At 38.0% G+C, this 20980-nt stretch overlaps 2 long non-coding RNA genes across 3 annotated transcripts in view; one reads left to right on the forward strand and one right to left on the reverse strand.

Moving 5' to 3' along the window:
* Positions 1-5792: 5792 nt before the first annotated feature.
* Positions 5793-20980, reverse strand: part of LOC129146479 (uncharacterized) — a 191042-nt gene continuing 175854 nt past the window's right edge. Inside the window, exon 5 of the long non-coding RNA XR_008553259.1 lies at positions 5793-5844. This is a non-coding gene — a long non-coding RNA (uncharacterized LOC129146479). The remainder of the gene's footprint in view (positions 5845-20980) is intronic.
* On the forward strand, positions 13433-20641 carry LOC129146480 (uncharacterized). 2 transcript variants are annotated; one of them, XR_008553262.1, is made up of 4 exons: positions 13433-14113; positions 14472-14681; positions 18290-18374; positions 20425-20641. It is a non-coding gene; the product is annotated as an uncharacterized LOC129146480 (long non-coding RNA). The 2 variants fall into 2 exon arrangements; XR_008553261.1 differs by lacking the exon at positions 13433-14113 and having other exon boundaries at positions 14183-14681.

Raw genomic sequence — 20980 nt, forward strand, 5'->3', positions numbered from 1 at the left:
AATATTACTCTCCAAATACCATTCAAAATATTCTTTTAAAGAAATACACTGAACCTACTAGAAACTCGGCAGACTCTGGATTGCCACTTGGCAGATTATTCATGCCCAAATGGGATGCCAATTAAATTGCTTCTGAACTGGAGTGTGAAGCCTAGTCCCTGATTGCCAGATAGACTTCTGGCTAATTCCATCTGTCTATAGATCTGCCACTGAGCCAGGTGCTGGTTACCACTGTCTTAACATGATATGGCAATTCAGTTTGAAAAACAGATGCTTACCCTGAACTATGTGCCCAACATTTCACATGTAGAAAAATTAGGTTCCTAGAAACTGGTATGATCTCAATACATGTCACTATTACAAACACAAAAATATATTTTAAAATTTAAATAAAACATTAAAAAACACAAAATAATATCTTGATTTAGAAGATATTGACTTTTAAGATTCAGTTTTACTATCTCACAGTCTTTTTTCTTTAAAGATTTATTTATTTATTTGTTTGTTTGTTTGTTTATTTATTTATTTATACAAGCACTGGGTACAGTCAGAAGCGCGGGAGGGTGAGAGAATTTACCAGAGCCAGAGCGGGTAACAGAACAGGCAGACTGACAAAACACACAGCTGAGGGGAGCAGCGGGCGTGGCAGGAGAGGTTTGCGTGCAATGTGGGACCCTCACTGGCGGCCAGGGATCGAACCAGTGCTGCAGAGGCTGTGGGCAGCTCCTCAGCCCAGCGCTCAACCGCTGTGCCACCAGGGGAGACCCTCTCACAGTCTTAACACTTCTTTTCCTCAAGGAAAGTAAGCCAACTTTAGATGTGATTAATTGAGGAGAGTCTTCAAGAAAATATCACTGGCATAATTTAATTCTCTCCAGATTCTCACACTGGGAAGTGCCACATTCCAGGAACCGTTCCTGTATTTCCATGTTTGTGCTGCCAGAGTATTTAGGGGTTGAATAAAGGTGTTCTGAAGTCATGTGCATCCTATTGAGTGAGGGAAAAATTTACAAGTAGTAAGAATGAATGATTCCATAATATGACCTTCTTCTGAGGAGTAGGACCTGTTATGGAAATTCAGAATTCTCAGTGGCATGATGCACACATCTGGCAGTTTATTCATATATACTACTATGATGAAGGAACACTTTAAAGCTTCTACATATATTCCTGAAATAACTGAAAATGGATTCAAACAGATACTTGTATGCCAGTGATCATAGTAGTATTATAAATGGCAAAAGGTGGAAACATGCCAAGTCCACCAATGGGTAAAGGATAAGCAAAATGTGGTACACACATACAATGGACAATTATCCATCCATAGAATGGAATGAAGTTCTGATACATGCTCCAACATGCATGAAGCTTGAAACAATTTTATGCTAAATGAAATAAATCATACACAAAAGGACAAATGTTGGATGATTCCATGTATATGAGCTATTTAGAATAGACAACCCTTGAATTATTTTTTTATTCTTTTAGGTTACCCTGAGCCCTAAAGGGTCACAACCATTAAAAAAAAAAAAAATCTGAGCCTCCCTGGTGGCACAAGGGTTAATTTTAAACACAGCACTATGAAGCTTTCTGCAGCCACTGCAGCACAAGTTCAATCCCCAGCCAGCCAGGGAGCTACCTACATGGTGCAGCAGACCTTTCCTGTCTCACCCGTTGCTCCCCCCAAAAGTGTATTTCAGTAGATCTGCCTATTCTGCTCCCCACTCTGTCTCTGATGAATCCTCTCCCCCACCCTGTACCTCTGGCCTGTACCCTACTTCTTGTATGCATAAATAAATAAATATTAAAAAAAAAAACTGGAAAGAATTCCTAGTTGCCATAATAAGAAGGGATAAGAGAAGGAAGTGAAGGAGTGAGCATTTTAGGTAGAGCAAAGACACAGAGATGTGGACTCATACAATGAGCTCCACAGTGCTTTGGAGGTGCTAAGTAGAGAGCTTAGGTGATTAGAAGTAGGAACTGATAGAAGAACTGATAGAGAGTCATATCGCACAGCTGTAAAACTAATGTGGAAGACAAGTAAGTCATATTGCAGGCTACACATAGGGTAGTGAACATCAGATCTTTTTTTAAAGAATTTAGTCTATTAGATGTTTAGAAAATGGAGTTGAGGAGAAATAAAGACTGAATGTCCACAGACTATTTAAAAATACTGCAAGAGTTCAAGCAAAGTAGTTATAACAAGGGTAATAAAGACAGAGAAATAGTAATATATTAAAACACTCCCCTGGAATATCTGATTAGATATAGTTGATGAGGGAAACAGAATTCTTAAGAACTGCACCTAAATTTTTGGTTAGGATCTCCCCGGTTGCACAGCAGGTTGAACACAGTGCTGGTTTGATTCCCGGCCGGCCAGGGAGATTCCCACATGGCGAGGCAGACCTCTCCTGCCTCATTCGCTGCTCCCCTCAGCAGTGTACTGTGGTCATTTTGCCTGTTGCTCCCTGCTCTGTCTCTGGTGAATCCTCTCACCCTCCTGCGCCTCTGGCCTGTACCCCAGTGCTTGCATAAATAAATAAAATCTTTTAAATAAATAAATAAATTTTTGGTTAGAAGAACTAGATAGAAAATCACTATTATCAATTGAAAAAAAAGACAGAAAAGGGAGTCCTTATAGGGGGAAATGAAGAGCTCTGTTTGGGCTATGTGGAACTTGAAGGGCATAAAAGATATACAGATGAAGCGAGATAAGGGCAAAATTTAAAGCCAGAAGAATTGATGAGATCAACCTAGGACAGTACATAATACATTGACTGTGAAATAGAAAATGCATACTTGTGCAACAGATAACAATAGGATTATGAGTCCAGAGGAAAAACAGATACACTATAGTATCTTAGAATTCAACTTTTGAGGGGCCTCCCAGGTGGCGCAGTGGTTGAGCGCTGGGTTGCGAAGCTGCTCGTGGCCTCTGCGGCGTCGGTTCTATCCCCGGCTGCTCCCCGGTCACCGAAGGAGGGTCCCACATGGCGCACAGACCTCTCCTGCCACCCGCCACTCCCCTCAGCAGTGTACTTCGGTCCTTCTGCCTGCTCTGCTCCCCGCTCTGGCTCTGGTGAATTCTCTCACCCTCCCGCGCTTCTGACTGTACCCAGTGCATGTATAAACAAACACAAACAAACAAATAAATAAATAAATAAAACATGCTTCTAAAAAAAAAGAATTCAACTTTTGAAACTAATCTCTTGAGAAAAACAGACATCATCAGAATCAAATTCAACACAGAAGCCCAAAAGTATGTGAGCTAAAATTGTCCATTTGGCAAATGCTTACTTTTTGCAGAACTATTTCTTTAATATGGGAAAGGAGAGGTCAATGTGTAACAGGAATAGAATATGTGGAAAGTAAAAGAATGTATGTAACTTTCTGAAGCTGGTGTGTGAGAGCATTGAATTTCATTGTTTGTGAGTTTGCACTTGATATCCTAAGGTCTTCAGTGCCAAAGTTGAGTCTTGAAGATACATTTTTGTTGTTGTCTTCCCATTTCTACTTTTACTCTCCATACCTCCAATTATCTGGACTATAAATTCTGTACATCTCACCATTTTGGAGGCAGTGAATAACCAAATAGAACTCAACCTCTTCATAGTTACTTATTATCTTATTTTCCTTCTTTCTTGTTTTTTGTCATTCAGAAAGACAGACAAAGAGAATGAGAAAGAGGACAAAAGAGAATGCCCCTTTCTGTGTCCTTGTGTCCTCTACAGCCCTTATGACATGCGCCAGCTCTATAGGCAATAAGCCCTATGACTGCAGGGGCTGTGAATATGTTATTCACCAACTGAGCTATGCTCAGTGATGAAGAAAAGAATGAATAATGCATCTCTGGTGTCATTCTTGTTACATATATTTTCATGTTTCTTAACTTGTCTAGACTATAAAATCCTGGAGAGCAGGAGCTGCTTATATTTTGCAGCATTGTGTGTGTGTGTGTGTGTGTGTGTGTTTTATAGCATCCAACTGAGATTTAGGTATTTAAGGAATTTTTTCAGCAGTTGAATGAATTCACACAAAAGTGTGGAAAACAGAAGCGGGGATACTCAACATCGTGAGACATATATCCAAAAAATAAAATCAGCTTCTGCCTTTGAATAATTGGAAGAATTAAACTAACATACATGAAAAGATTTGGAGAAAATGTTAAGTCTGAATCTGGTCATAAAGCTATTCACAGAGATTAGAGACCTCTGTGCCCTGGAATTGGCAGGAAAAAGTTTAGCAGTAGAGATAAAATTTGATTTGGTCCTTTGAGAGGGGGTTGGCTTTAAATAAGTGGAGAGAACTAAATTCAAATCCTGTTCAACAGTGCCAAATCAGGATGGGCTGAACAGAATATGGTAGAAAGAGCAGGGAGTCCAGAATGAATAGGACAGGGTGAATGAGGATGAAAGCTCTTCTCTTTGTTGGAGAGGAAAAAATAACATAAACTGTATGAATGTATTTCAAACCCATATTCCTTCCTGTTGAACATGGCGAAGTGAAAATACTTTGTACCTACTATTCCCTAGTTTTAAATCCAAGTTCCTTCTTAGAGTGTCATGGTAGAGCTAGTACAGCCAACTTGGCAGGGAACTTGTGATTTTCCCAGTCAACAGCTCTGGTGATGAATCTGAGAGGCAAACACAGAAACAGATTTATTTTTCAGTAATGTGCATTTTCCTCTTGGCTCATCAATATTGATACAACTGATGAAACACAACAAGAAGAGACAGAAAATCCTCTCTTTTCACCAAAGAGAAGAGATGGGATGGAATGAAACTGGGTTTTAAAAAAAAAAGTGTTTAAAAAAGAAACTCTTACAGTACTGCTATCTCATAATTGCTACAGGCAATAAAATATTTCTAAAATAACTCAAATACAAATAACTTCACATGAATAAAGAAGTCACTAGAAGTCAATGTTCTTCCCCAAGTGTTTTTAAGAAAAAATATCCATTCAGCAATAATGTAAAAAAAAACTTAATTATGCAATTTATGGCTTCTATATAAATTTGTTTTATTTTGAAGTTTCATCCATAAATTTCACTTTGACAGTTTAGTAGAATTTTGAGACAATCACTAACACAAAAATATTTTTAATAGGGTTTCAGCTTGCATGCTCATTGTAGCCAACAAAGAAATTACTGTCACTCATTTTAATAGTGGGAGGCATAGAATAATGCTCTTTAAATATGTGTTGAGCTCGTTTCTCAAAAGATTTATTCTCTTTACAGCTATACACATACTATAAAAAGACTGATTACCTAGGAAAACATCTCCCCAACACCCCAGATTCTCAAACACAGAGCTTAGGATTTGGTTGTTTGCTTTGTTTGCAAGGAAAGAGATAAGATACAATCATAATGTATTTCCCTCAGCTAAATGGTAAATTCCATGAGAGCAGAAATCTTGACTATTTGCTGCCTGGTATATAAGAGGTCCTTAACAAATATTTGTTAAATACATGAACATAAAAATTGATCTCTTTGGTCCCTCTCTCTGTCTCTCTGTCTTTCTCCCTCCCACACCCTATGTGTGGGAAAGAGAAAGAGACATATATTCTCAGTGCTGTGACACATGTACACATCTACCTCCAAAAACCTAGCTATAATTCTTTGAAAAGTCTCTTTTGACTATCCTGCAAGGAACTACTCAAAATGGTGTCTTTTAACCACCAGTGTTGGCGCCTTACCTCATGGCATCAGGATACTTCCCCCTTCCGTGATTGGCTGTGCTCCTTTCGGCCCAGTGTGCATGACGACCTCTGGCGCACCAAATAAGGTCATGTGTTTAATCATTGGCTAGGCACTGTTGGCCTGCTTCTTCCGCTTCCGGTCCCCAGCTATAAAGCCCCGCCGAAACCGAAAGTAGAAGAGACATGCTTTAGCCGAACCGAGAGTGTATGTGTCTCCCCACATGGTGTACCCCTGTTCTTCAGGTCGCTTCTCTCCCCCCGAGAACCTCGTTGACCAGTCCGCGGGCTCTGACACACCAGAAATGGACAGAATTTTTCAAACTTTAGATGAACTAAAAACAATTCAACACTTTCAAGAATTATCTTCTTTTCATTAATTGACCATAGAAAAATTACCACAAAGTTCTGAAGGAAATTCAAATTGAAATCAAAACATAGCACCAGCTAAATAAGCACCAGTCCTGATATGATAATATTCTGAATTGGGTCAAATTAAATGAGATATTATTCTGCTTTATTGTATTATGAAATCCTTATTAACTAGTCTTTAAATACATTCATTAGAAGTAAAGACTAAACCTAGTAAAAGAGAAGATACTTTTCTGGAAGTATTTTATCACAATTCTCTTAAACTGTTGTTGGCTATCTGGTATTGGTGACAGGGTGGAAACTCTCAAACTTCAGATCAATTATTTCAGAGTACATGTTTGCCAAGAAGCAACTGTAAAACAGGTTTTTAGAATTTAAGTAGAAAGTGGAGGTGAATGGGAAACCATGAGGACTTAGGGAAACCTGCTGCTGTCCACAAGGAATTGGGAGACAAGAGAGCTTAGTTCTAAGCAAGCCTCAACTAACAAACCACACCGTCCATTTGACCTACCAAATTTCATCTCGCCTCAAAACAAAGAATACCCCTACCTTGTAGAACTGTTATAAAAATTAAATGAAAAAACTGAAGTACTCAGTATAAAGCCTGAGAAAAAAGAGGTCATCAAATGGTGTGGCAGAAGATGGCAACACTCTGCATCCTCCTTCCAGACCTCCCTTCAGCATTTTAGTGCACTTCACCTACCGTCTTGTGTCAGTAAACATTGCTTTCCAGAGAGCACATGAGGAATAAATGCCTGAGAATTTACATCACTACCCCCTCCCCTGCTCCAATTCCACGGTCTGTACCCAGTAACTTAGAGGTGCTAGAAAATATATGCCTTACCTAGCCTTATATTGTCCTCTTTCAGGGTCAAGCTAAAGCCATCTCTGAAACTTTGACTAATAAGTTTCCTTTATCTATTCCTTGCCCTTCCCTTTTTGCTACCCCACTCCCCAATAGGTACCCCTAGACATGCTTCTTTAACAAACCATTTACACATGAACCTAAGTGAGTCAATGGATAGTTACTAGCAATGCTAATAACAAGATACTGAATAATAACCCCAATCTCGTCTTCAGACACTCAGCTCCATAACATCCATCCTCTCCATGGCTTCTCTAAAACAACCCCCAAGAAGTTACAGGGCCTCCAAGACACCAAATGCACAATTCTCTGTTCTTTCTGTTTAGAATGCCTTTCTCTAAGAGAAATACCTCTTCATCTTTCAGAAACCATTCAAATATACCCGCCTTTGTGATATGCCCTGAAATTCCAGCAAAAATAAAAAGCTCCCTCTGTGAGTGCCTTCAAATGTTATCTACAACTCTACTATAAAATATACCATATGGTATGGGTGAATACATCTAGGAACTCTTTGAGGACTGTGACTTTATCCTCTTTACCTTTGCATTTCACCAAGTTTCTCTCCAGCCTTTGCCCTTGTCACATATATATTCAAATTCTATTATCAAAACGCTTGAGACCGCATGAGCTTTAGAATTGAAAACATTAAAAACTTAGAACCATATCAGGAATATAAAAATAAAATTTAAATTAAAAAAAAAAACCATATCACAGGTCATGAACCACATCTTACAGAACATTCCTGCTGAGCTGTAAGGCAGCACTCCAAAACCAAATACGAAGAGGAAATGCAAATGGCCAACAGGCATATGAAAAAATGTTCAACATCACATGTAATCAGGGAAATGCAAATCAAAACTACCATGAGATACCATCTTAAACCAGTGAGAATGGCACATATTAAAAAAACTAGCAACAACAAATGTTGGCGAGGGTGTGGAGAAAAAGGAACTCTCCTGCACTGTTGGTGGGAGGTGCAAACTGGTCCAACCACTATGGAGAGCTGTGTGGAGATTTCTGGACCTACTAAACATAGAGCTTCCATATGATCCAGCAATTCCACTCCTAGGTATTTACCCAAAGGACACAGAAACATCAATTCCAAAGAGCACCTGCACCCCTATGTTTATAGCAGCACTATTTACAATAGCTAAGCTTTGGAAACAACCCAAATGCCCAAAAATAGATGACTGGATCAAGAAGATGTGGTACATATACACCATGGAATATTACTCAGCATTCAAAAAAGATAAACACATGCAATTTGCAGCAACATGGATGGCACTGGAAGGGATCATGCTCAGCGAAATAAGCCAAAAAGAAAAAGAAAAATACCATGATGGTCTCACTCATAGCAGGAATCTAGAAAACTTAAATAAGGGACCAGGAAAATGAATAACTATAAGAAAGTGAAAATCAAAATCAACAAAAAACTATGAACCAGAGACACTCTATGGGGGTAGGGGGCGGGAGGGGAGGGATTGGGGTCAAAATAAGGGAGTTGCAATTGTATGGGGAATATAAAAATAAAATTTATTATAAAAAAAAAACAAATACAGTGACTCTTCAGTGAGAGAAATGAGTATCCACATTAAATGGGATAAACAAAAAATGCACATAACCTCATATCCATTTCAGGCTGATTTTGTCACTAAATGAATGCAGGCTTTTTAAAGCTTTTTGGAGTTCAGATTTATAAATAAGAGATTGTAAACCTTTAATAGATTTTCAATATGTGTTTTAAACTGGACTCAAGAGAACACTTTCATTGCTGCTTTCACTGTCTCCTTTCCACTTGAGATATTAAGAGTAGTTTTTTTTTTTTTTTTTTTTTTTTATATAGAGGCATGCTTTATTTATTTGTTGCTGGTTTCTTTGTTTTTTGTTTATACATGCACTGTACAGTCAGAAGCGCGGGAGGGCGAGAGAATTCACGAGAGCCAGAGCGGGGAGCAGAGCAGGCAGAAGGACCGAAGTACACTGCTTCTGCGCGCCATGTGGACCCTCCTCCGGTGGCCGGGGAGCAGCCGGGGATCGAACCGGCGCCGCAGAGCAACCCAGCGCTCAACCGCTGCGCCACCGGGGAGGCCCAAGAGTAGTTTTTAAAAGCTGGATACATTGTTTTTTACCAGAAGCCAAGCTGCACTGCCGAAATGACCAAACGTCCTCACTCAATTCCTGGAGAAACAGATTATACTGTTTTGCTTCTGTTCTACATGTCAGATCTGTGAAGCAAGGTCTTTTACATCCATATATAAAAATTGCAGAGCTTGAAATACTGCTAATTTGACTACCAAATCTGAAGCTAGCAATTGCTTAAACATATCATTCCCTTGGTTTGGAACTGGCTAATAATCTCACAGACATGAAAAGTAAATCTCCAGAAGAGATGGAATCATATTTGATAACTGGAAACACCATAGAGAGCAGCTAATTTGATTCATTCACTTTATAGAGGATGAAACCAAGACTCAGAGAGGTTAATTGACTTTCTCAGGTTCAAACAGTAGGTTAGTAGTAAACTGAAACCAGAATCAAGATCTCTAGGGTGAGTCTTCATTTCTCTACACTATCTTAACTGAATAAAGTAGGAGTTTTTCTTACCCTGATCCTGATCCTTTAAGTCCTCTATTCCAAAGGCACAGTTACCCTATTCTATGCGCTTGAATAACAGTTTTGCATGCATCATACACATTCAGAGTTCTGCACGACTAAGTCAGTCATTTGAAAATGGTGATAATAGTAGCTTCCCCTTTACTGAGCCTATTAATATGTTGAGTTATGCACTCAGACCTAATAAAGGATATAAATGAAAGATAATATTACTATTGGCAGTTATGGTTCTAAGAAGTATATGTTAAAAGTTTGATAAAATTATTTTTGAAAATATACTTATATTTTGAAAAAATCATGCTTACATTTAAACCATATTACTTTAAATAGAATTAATTAAATACTTAATAAAAATTATTCCAGACTACAAACCCCTTATAATCACCTTATATAAATGTCATTCACATAAATGCTAGAATTTGCTTGCTCTTTAGTATCATTTAAATAGAGATTTTGGATTAAATTCTAATCATGAAACATGAAAATACATGTTGAAGTAAATAGTTTTTCATGTGTATACATGTAATTAAACATGACATTAATACTTAAGGAGTTGCAAGTATTTCCTCAAACAACAGGTAACATTATGTTTCATAAACTTTTAAAAGAAGGAGCAATTTTTTTTAGCTTTATAGATAGAAAAACCGAGATGTGTGTGGTAAAGGAAAAAAAAAAGTGTCTCCAATTTCCATCCTGATGCTATAAGAAGTCACATTTTTATGCTCATGGGAACTGTTAATGTTTGATATGTAGCAACCTGGGTACAATCAGGAGACAGAAAATAGTATGAGTTAAACAGAGAAATATTAAAAAAAAAACTGTTATAAAAAATAAACTGTGATGAAAGAGTGACTATAAGAAATAAGGAAACTCTATCTGGTACTCTTGGGCTAAGTTAGACAACCCAAAGAAGAATAAACTTAGAAGGGTGGTCCCCTTCCCAGGCTGGGTTTCAGAACCCATTAAAGATACATTTAAATCCAAAGGAGTGTAGAAAAGCTTGCTAGTTTGTATAGCCTGGAGTTGGTGTGCAGCTCATGGCTAAGCAGAAGCAACCTGCCAGAATGGAGGCAAAGAACAAGGGATCAGCACCAGTGGTGTGGCATGCAAAACTGAGACCTCTCCAGGTTGTAAAGGGAATCTTGAGTCAGTGAAATTGGAAAGACTTTGGACATTGATGCAGGCAGGAAGTCTGGGACACCAGTTCCTATTTCAAGAGAGGCACAAAAAACTTATCACCAACTGGAGACTGTGAAGTTGCTGAGAATTCTGAGTTCATCACTGGAGCAGAGCTCTATCAGATCATTGTACTCTGACACCACTGAGACCACCACTTCCATCTCCTTAGCAGGAAACAGCTGGAGAGTCTCTTCCCTGCAATGTCCTTCTAGTGCCCTCTACTGAGAAAGGTTAACATTATGTTCAGTATGAAGGAGAGCTACTTAAAGAAACCCCCTCTATTATCCGAGGGTATATATTTAAGGGTAAATTTGGAGCTGAAAGGCAATGAATTAATAATAGTACAGGCCATCATCACAAAAAAAAAAAAAATAGCACTGTATGCTTGTTTTTGTGCATGTGTCAGAAGTTTCCAACCTGGAAACAATGCAACCTCCAGAGAACCATTTCCTAGCATAAGCATCTCCACAAAGGTTACCCCAAAATGAACTCACAAATTGGCAGTAGACCTAACCTTTCAGTCAAATCAGGTTTGCAAACATATTTCTCCCAGAATATATCCAGACAGATCCCTAGAATAACCAACTTTCTTAAATTGCCATGAGACCTTCCCAGCAGTGTAATTATCAGAATTATCATAGAGAATCACTCCATTTCCACTAGCCTGAATCTGACATCTATGCCCGCCCTCCAATTGTCAAGGAATTTTTTTTTTGCTTCATTACCAAAAATTGCATGTTTCAATAACTTGATTTTTGTTGGGAGAGACCCCGCGCAGTGAGCAGAAGGGCCTTGACCTGAGTCCCTAAGGCATGTGAAAACACACGCGTCTTGGAGGAAAACCTCTGGGTGACAGAACTTGGTGCTGAGTGCCCGGAGAGTGACCTGTGTGGAGTCAGGCCCCTACATCTCCACAGTCTGAGAATAACAAAAATAATGAGCGGACTTCCCAGGCTCTAGCTAGGGGGCAATAAGATTATGTGCGTGAGAACTAACCACCTGGTACCCTACTGTCTGAAGTAAATAGATAATAGTAAGAAAGTAGACTAATCATTCATACGTGTTATCATTACATGGCATGCTTTGATGTTACACCTGCTGCAATTAAAATAGTATATAATGAGCACTAAGACAATAAAGATTTACTGCATGCTGGACATTACAGTCCCCCATGTCTGATTTCCCTCACCGTTGCGTCCCAGGCCCAGGACTCACTAGAAGTCCACAGATTCTGTACCTCAACAATGAAAAATTTACATGCATTTTACCAAACTACTCACTACGCACACTGCAGAGAAAAAAAGAAAAAACACTTATTGTTTTGACACTTAGGTCAAATGATCCTTTGATTCGTACGAATATATAAACTATATATACCTCCAACAACAAGAAGCATACAAGCCATCAAATACTGGCAAACTCTCCAGTGAGTTTCCACATATCTTAAATTATAAGAGAAACAACTCAACACTTTCATTTTTTGGTTATCTGCTAATCTCCAGATGTTAGAAACAGATTTTTCCAATAGTCAGTTTTACTTTTCAAGTACAAGTGTACTGGAAAACGACAATTCCTGACAACTGCAAGACTGCTTCAGTAACTTAAGTATAAAAGAGGAAATAAAAAGAAGTTAATATTTCCTTTTTAAGAAAACCCAAATCTATAGTCTGTTCATCTGTCCATCTTTCCCAAAAACAAGTAAGTCAGAAAGAAACCCTTCAGGTTACTTTGTTATTCTGAGAATATGAGATACACAGAAGGTCAGAGTCATAAAACCTATTAACCATTCTTCTATAACATGACCTGAGCAAAGAAATTCAGTAAAATTTATGGAAATATTTAGAGTATAAAGTGAAGCATTTCTCCCATAAAAGTAGCACCTCAAACAAAATTAATTAATAAAAAGAAGCTTCCCATCTTGAATTTCTGGAATTATTTCTGATTATACCAAGATTCTGAAGTATCCCCTTAGCACATTTCTAAATGTACTTGCTTTAAACAATTTTCACTTAGAGTGGCCAAGAATAGTTTGTAGAAGAAGATTTGAATTCCTCTTGAAAAAAGATTTGATAAATTGCTTTTTACTGCCCAGAGAAGGTCTGGAAAATCTTAGTGAAAGCTAATAAGTAAAACCTGGTGGAAGTTAATAAATTATGTTCACAGTTTGTAATTTTTTATATATTCAACTGTTAATTTATTAAACAGTTGTCAGAATCACAATTTTCTTACAGACTCAGGAACCTCCCTTATGCAAATATCTGTAACAAATAACAATTAATGAAGCACGAGAGGCAGAGAACATATGTCTTATTTACTTATGCCATATATGAAGCTCAAACTCAAACTGACAGTGGGAAAGGAAATGCTATTTAGAGGTCTAATTTATAGGTGTATTAATCTCTACTAGTCAAACTCCAAACTTTATATCTTTATACACACACACACACACACACATACACACACTGACAAAAGCAACTGGTATTATTAATTTCTAATTCTCTTCACATGATTTATGACCAAACCAGTGAGTGTCTATTTCTTCAGAATCAGTAATGGTTATAACTCTAAAGTTCTGCTGGAAGATTGGACCATATTTAAGTTTAAGAGTTTAAGAATGTTACTTAGAATTTTCATCGAGTAACTACATACTATCTATCTGTGTGTAAGTATAGTAAGATGTTAAACCTTTTCTGTTTTATAGGAGTCTCTGCAGAATAATCAGCGAAATATCACTTATAGAGGACATTCAAGATACCAAAAACCCGAAAATCCTATACTATCACCCACTCTGAGTCTCCCACCTTCCAATGGCAGAGGGTAAACTGACATTTGCCACATTGAAAGTAAGGTGACTCTAACAACCACAAAGAGAACTGGAGTTTAAGACACTGAGACTTGTGACTGTTGCCTGGAAAATTATATACTCAAGAAGATGGACACAGTTTAGCTTGAAGACAGCAGGAGGGGAGGGAAAAGGAAGGGTTGTAATGGGAGTGGGCTTCACTTCCTTGGACAGCAAGGTGAGTGTGTTCATTTCCCATGGACAAGATATAGGCATTCCAGTATGCATACTTGGAGGAACAAGGTGTTTCCAATGTTATTCCCAGAGACAGTCTGGTGGGATTGAAATCTAGAGAGGAGTTTCAAACAATGGAGACATGTCTACAACAGAAATCTACAAAGAGAACCATAAGGAAAACACTCCAAAATAGAAACAACATTTGGACTGAGAGCATTAAAACAGTCAAGAGAAATTCCAAATCACCTCTGGTATATGTAACCTTCTGTGCTTCCTTAATCTGTCTCATTTTTTCTTTACTCTACCCAACCCCAGAAGAAATAGAAGAGCCAAATGGAGAGCAGGAAAATACCAGAGGGAGTAATGAAAAGGTAAATTCCATACCTCATCCCCCAGCAAACCTTGGAATCTGAGGACAGAAGAAGTTGGAAGGAATAAGATTGAAACTTTGGTATCTGACTGTACTAGAGTTTTCAACTTTTGAAAAATGAAATAGTTCTATTTATTAATAACTGAAAGTAACTGATAAATTGAGTCAATTAAAGAAAAAAAGGCCAAGTGGGGAACAAACTACCAGCTTTGTTAACAAACTGATGAAGGGTATTTAACAGCTCAAAGCAATGGTCTCAAGGAAGTTGGATGGGACTACAGTTTATCCTAGAATCTCTAAATGAGAGTTCTTACCTTCTCTTCACCTTGCCTGTGAATCCATTTGTATATCACTCTCAGATCTGAGGATGAGACCTTACTGCTGCAATCTAAGGAAAATTCAACATAAGGAATGCATACCTTTGCAAGAAGAAAAGGAAAAAGAGAAATAGTAAGAAAGACGGTGTATTCCAACACTGTGTAGCATGAGCGTCCTAGTCCATGTTTGAGAAACACTCCAGTACAAGCTGCTAGGTGAATGAGGATGCTGAAGCTCTTCCTGTAGGAAAGGTAAGCGTTCCGGGATAAAGGGCAGGGAGTATAAGATGATTCAAGTAACTGGTGGAGGTTGGAGGTCCTGAGATACCAAGTCCTACCTCAGACTACTCAGGAGGTAAAAGGAGTACTTTACCTTTAATATGCTGCTGCTTCAGCACATTTCCCAAGTTTTTTAAAACATAGCCCTGTGAATTTCTGTTTCTGAACAATGTGAGCAAATGACTTCCTCTGATAAGAGCCAGGCTAGGAAAGGAGCAGAAGAGAGAGGAAAGTTTGTTCCTCTGAGGAGCAGAAAGAACTCACACAATATTACTTGACAGTTTTTGGAGAAATGCTCCTAAAAATAGACATAGCTCTTTTAAAGGAACTACACAAATGCTAAGCATTTGACATACTCTATATACTTTATATACTCACAATAACCCTAAAATTTGTTATTTTTTTCATTTCCATAGATGAAACAGTTTAGCAATTATAATGACTTATTCAAGAACATGCAACTAGCAAGTGGTAGAGAAAAGACTCCCATTCAGGTCCTTGCACTTTATACCAAAATGTATCTCATTAAAATGAAGGATATTCTAGGTTTTAATTCACAGATCACTACTGCCAGTACCTTACAAAAAATATGTTTCATATTTGTGATATAAAAAGGTATGCATGCTTCTTATTCCAATTGTTTTCTTGCTGATAATTACTACCTAAGTATGAGAGGCCATTTTGAGATACTTAAAGTATGAAATTCTTGAAAATAACTGTAAATATCCCTGTGTCAGCCTACAAAGTCTTTGGTAAATAACATTATCTTTAAGCCAGTAATTTAAAACATGTATTTAATTTATTCTACTGTATATGTGCTTCTGTATGGGCAATACAGGTTCACTTTGTTTTATATTACTGGTAGAAATTTTACTTTATTTAGAAGAGTAAAGAGTTAGGAAGTAATTTTTTTACATGTTCTATCTTGTTATATTTTACATGTAAATGCTAGCAGAATGCTCTGTGTGTGTGTGTGTGCATGCACATATGACATTATTCCCATGAAGATCCTAAGAACAAGAGATTTTTATTTGCATTCCGCGTTTGGCTGATGGAGAAATCTTGGAGGGTGTTAAATAAGGCATTGTTGATTGTATACCTCATGCATAAAGATTCCAAAGAGGTATAACATAACCAAAAAAAAAAAAATAAAAAGTAAATAGGAATGATTAGAAATGTTTCTGTCTGTAATTCCTATAGCCAAAGTGCCCATATCCCAGCTCTCCTTGATTTCTTTTTTTTTTTTTTATAGAGGCATGTTTATTTCTTTATTTATTTGTTTTTGTTTGTTTGTTCTGTTTACACATGCACTGGGTACAGTCAGAAGCGCGGGAGGGTGAGAGAATTCACCAGAGCCAGAGCGGGGAGCAGAGCAGGCAGAAGGACCGAAGTACACTGCTGAGGGGAGCAGCGGGCGGCAGGAGAGGTCTGCGCGCCATGTGGGACCCTCCTCAGGTGGCCGGGGAGCAGCCGGGGATCGAACCGGCGCCGCAGAGGCCGCGGGCAGCTTTGTAACCCAGTGCTCAACCGCTGCGCCACCGGGGAGGCCCCTCTCCTTGATTTCTTTAAAAACAATCTTCTATAAGTACATACACCATAGTATTGTATAGAAATGGAGACCGAAGCCCTTTTGCTGCCAATGTCATGCCTCAAACAACTTTGGTAACACTGAGCCTGTCCCAGGAGGCAGCTGAAGACCTGTTTGGGTCACTGGCATCCTCGAGAGTTAACTCTGAGGGAATCGGCAGAACCAGAGGACCCCAAAGATTCCCAAGGAGGTCAGCTCTATAAATGTACATACTTCTTCTCTACTCCTTCCTTTCTTCTCACCTTCCATTCAGTTTCAGAGAGGACAGTGAAAGCTAGAGCTGCACTGTGCTTCATTTTATAAACAACTTCTAAGGATTTGTATGGGAACTAAGGAAGTTTCATAGCCTGGAGGCTCAGAGTGGCTCAGGAATTATACTCAGATGACCTCTACCAATTCCTTCCTCCACTTCTAAACTCAATGAAAGCACTGGATCCTGGAAGCAAAATAAGAGAAGTTTTCCTTGGGAGAAAGTTCCCCAGAGTTCTACAATACATCTGTACACTGATGCTACAGTGAACCATCAGCCGGATCGCGGGGACCCTCTCTGGTTAATGACTGCCCTGGGGTATATTTATCTTTATTGGGGAGCATTCAAGATGTTTTTCTGCTCAGTTTACTTATTATGTAATAAAAGGCCTGAAGCAGGATACCAGTGAGCTCTCCCAAGTGAGCTGTGTTGTCATGTGTATATCAATTCCACTGCAGTTAGGGTGTGTCAACCCTTCTCACAAAGCCCTGGATTATTCCTTTTACTGTCAGACTCTTCCTCTTCCTCAGATGTGAGTATAAAGCACATATGAAGGCTCAGGCCTTGAGAAGTAAGTAAATGTCTATTTACATTTCAAAGGCATTTTTATCTGTTTCAGGAAGACATATCATCCACCCATTAAACATCCACCTACAATCATCTCTGATGCAGAATGGACCTTGACCTGTGTCTCACAGATTTGCATGAGAGTTTTAAATCCTCCTAATCACAGGCTGGTTCACATTTGACTGCTAAGGTTTTTAACTGAGTATTCAGCTGCAATCACCACTTCATTTGATCATTTAAATAGAGCAATGCATTTTTTTCTTGATTCCTTTAATCTTTTCCTTATTAACAAAAAAAAAAAAGGCCTCAGGTCAGAGGTAGATAGGGATATGAAGAAAATTACTGGTCTCTTTGGAGAAAAGCTCTGTACAAACAAAAGACATTATTACATCTGACCCTTCAAAAACTGAGCTACCTGCCCTGTACAAAACTTACACCTTCTTTAGGGCTTTATGAATTATTGAAAACAGCCATATTTGTGTCTTCTTAAATACTTTCTACATATTTTTTAGTATTGAAAGACAGCACAGTAGAGGGGAGACACCGTCTAGACTAGTATCCAACTCTGGTACCATCTAGGTTTCCTTTTTTAAATTTATATATTAAAATTTATATATTAATTTATATATATAATATATTTTTTACATCATTGTTTATTTTTGCAAAATGTTTGCTTTCTCCTCTTAGGTGTAGTCCCCGTAAAATTCCCACTGCCAATTCACCAGTGCACCTTCACCATAGTCCTTTGTGCTCTTCCCTGTTTTGATTCCTTTCACTCCTCCTCCTCTGCAGAATATTTATTAAAGCTGCCTGTTAATTTTTTTTATTAATTATTTTTTCTTGATCCCATAATGATCTGTGCTTCAGTCTGTTTATCTATAAAATGGTTATATCACAGTGCTTCTTGAATAAGAATGTTATATACAATAAGTTATTAACATATATATAAATCTTTAGAACAATTATTGATAGGACATATGTATTCTACAATGTTAGCTATGATTTCTCAAAATGATCTAAAAACTATACTTTAAAAATCTCTTTAAAGTTGCCCATTATCAGGATGTGTCTGTATTAATAATAAGCTCCAGTGTGTCAGCATGAGGAAATCCTTTACTTCTTCAGAATTGGTTTCCTACTCTCAACATGGACATAATAGTGCTATTACCCCCACAGGATTTGATCTCACAAACGAGACAAAGAATGGGAACCTGTGTGGTGAACTTCTGAGATCTGTGATTTAGTCCAAGGACGGACCAAGGTGGGTCAGGCAATGCAGAGCAGAAACAGTTGCTCCTTGCAATGCCACAGTTTTATGATCAGATGAATAAGGTGAACTTGGGAGCGCCAAAAGGCAGAGAAGGGAATGGTTGATATATCAAAGTCAAAATAGAGCAAAATGGAATCGAATACAGAAAAATAAAGTATTAGAGCTAACTGGAGAATTTTCCCAATATTACTCTTCTTCCACCCGAGATTCACCCACAGCACAACAGCCCCTAATCTTTGCTATTATGTCAAATAAACGTGTGACAGGATGAATATTTCAATACTGTCTTAGGAAGAACCAGGTTCTCCAGTGGAGGAAGAAGGAAACTGAAATATTAGCATTTCTTCCCACAGGGGAGGAAGGCACAATGCAGCATGTCTTGATGTGCTGGCACCACTCCCCATGCCCCATTTGAATCATCATCCAACCCTCCCTGTAAAGGAAACATGTATTCAGAGAATGTTCAAAGTGTCTTAAAACAGGGCCCTAGACACAGTAATTAGCAAATTTATCTAATACTTGTTAGCACAGAATTAATTAAGTTCTGATAAAACATGATGGCTTCTCACAGGTATTTTGGGGATTTAAAGGTCAAGTCAAAGTAGGAACAGGTCTGCTCTGCAAATCTTCTGGCAGGAGATTTCTAACTCAGTGCATCTCAGTCTTGCTCTGTACCTGAGCAACTTGGGGCTAGGGAAGGCGCTGGAGAGGGAGATGTTAAAACACGGATTCCTGCTCAGCAGATATGGGTGAAGCTGAGGCTGTACATGCAGGTACTGCTGCTGGTCCTGTTCTTAGGATTACATTTTGTGGAGCAGGGGTCTAGTCCTCTGGGTAAGTCATTCAAGAAGAGTTTTGACAGCAAGTGATCTCAATCTGAGAATTTTTATAAAAAGCACAAATTTATTTATTATCTCCTAGATCTCTTTGGAACTCTTCAAAGGTTGAAAGGATTTCCCCAGGTTTGGTGTTTAGGGGGTGGGTAAATTAGTTTCATTCTTCCAAGAAATTGTGTGTTGAAAAATAAGATGTTAGTCTTCCCTGCAGTTTTTTTCTGAGTGCCTACAGACTGTAGCCTAACAGTTCTGTAGAGTGTGTCTTCTAGCATATTAGAGTTTTCCCTATGGAATCTTGCCACTGTTTCCAGGTTAGAGCTGTCATATCAATCCCAGTGGTCATATCAAGCACTATGCTGGAGCCAGAATATCCAGTTGTGACAGAATGGGTATGACTGAAAAAAATCTCTAAGGACTCAAACTGGTCTAAAGCAACTTGATTCTAGGTTCTGATTTACATCAACAAGAAATAGGGTTGTGCAGGGCTGGTGTATATAGCTAGTTTTTAATAGCTAGTTTTAATCAGTTAAGGCACACTACTTAGAACTACTTTTTACTTTGAACACTAGTATATAATCATTTTGAACAAAAACAATCTATCAAAATATACCAAACAGCTTAGATTCACCTCCTTCAAGTCTCCATTCTCCTTTTTCTTTTTCCATTAGTAATCACTATCTTCTAGAAAACAATGTAATGTAAGTATTTCTTATGTTTATAGTTTATTAAATCCGTCACTGTGCTAGAGTAAGCCTCCACTCCACAACGGATATTTTTTCTTCTTGTTTACTGATAAACTTAGAATATTGTTTGATACATAGAAAGCATTCAAAGAAACCAAAATAACCAAAAAACTTCTAAATTCCAAGCCCTGATTCTTGTCTCATGAGAAGAAAGAAAGATGCATAAGAGGAGAAAAGGAGAAACATTTGTGCGTATAGATTACATTTTCACATTATACATTGCACATGCAGAATGACTGAAAAGGTTTAGAGTTTTAGAACAAGTTTTTGAGAAATAGTAATACCAATGTCATTTTTTTCATTGGAAATATGTTTAGAATTCAAGCAGAAGAAATAGCAATATTTTTAGTAAAGCAGTTTCTTATAATAGATTCAATGATAGAGGAGCATAGACAGATGAAAGAAAACCATTTATTTTTTTCTATATTAACTACAGATATCTGCCTTACTCTTTATTTTTAGTATTTCTCTACTCTCTAGACAACAGAATTTTGATAAACTTCCAAACACTAACAAAGCTGGAGCCAGAAAGGCTCTCACAAAGAGGCAATGGTGGAGATAAAAGCAGACGTCAGCTTTAGCAAAGGCTCATATTGTCTGCGCCAGAAGTAACTGAGCAGGACCACCACTGTCTGTGTCTGCTTCTCCAGTTGATGAAACCTATGTACCCAGCCACCCTGATGAGGTTTGTTTCAATTCCCCACTATAAAGCACTTCATTTAATCATTATCCTTGTACTAATGCCTTAGAAAAGTTCTCTTTTGTGCAGAATGCATCAGTTTAGGTAGCTGGAGAAATGTTCTTTTTATTACCACATTCATCATTCAGTAATCCATCTAATAATAACAATTATAATAACATCTTGAATTTAAACAGTGCCTCTAGCACTACTTTTTCATCAGTCAACTGCTATTTCTTGATAAATTTCTTCTCAATGCTTACATATAAAATGGAGAGATATAGAGGACAGTCCTTGAATAATAAATATTACTTTATAGGAACATTTGGTCAAATACTG

This window comes from Talpa occidentalis, unplaced genomic scaffold (assembly GCF_014898055.3).
Source record: "Talpa occidentalis isolate TD23 unplaced genomic scaffold, MPIMG_talOcc4v2.1 talOcc4.2, whole genome shotgun sequence".
Lineage (NCBI taxonomy): Eukaryota > Metazoa > Chordata > Mammalia > Eulipotyphla > Talpidae > Talpa > Talpa occidentalis.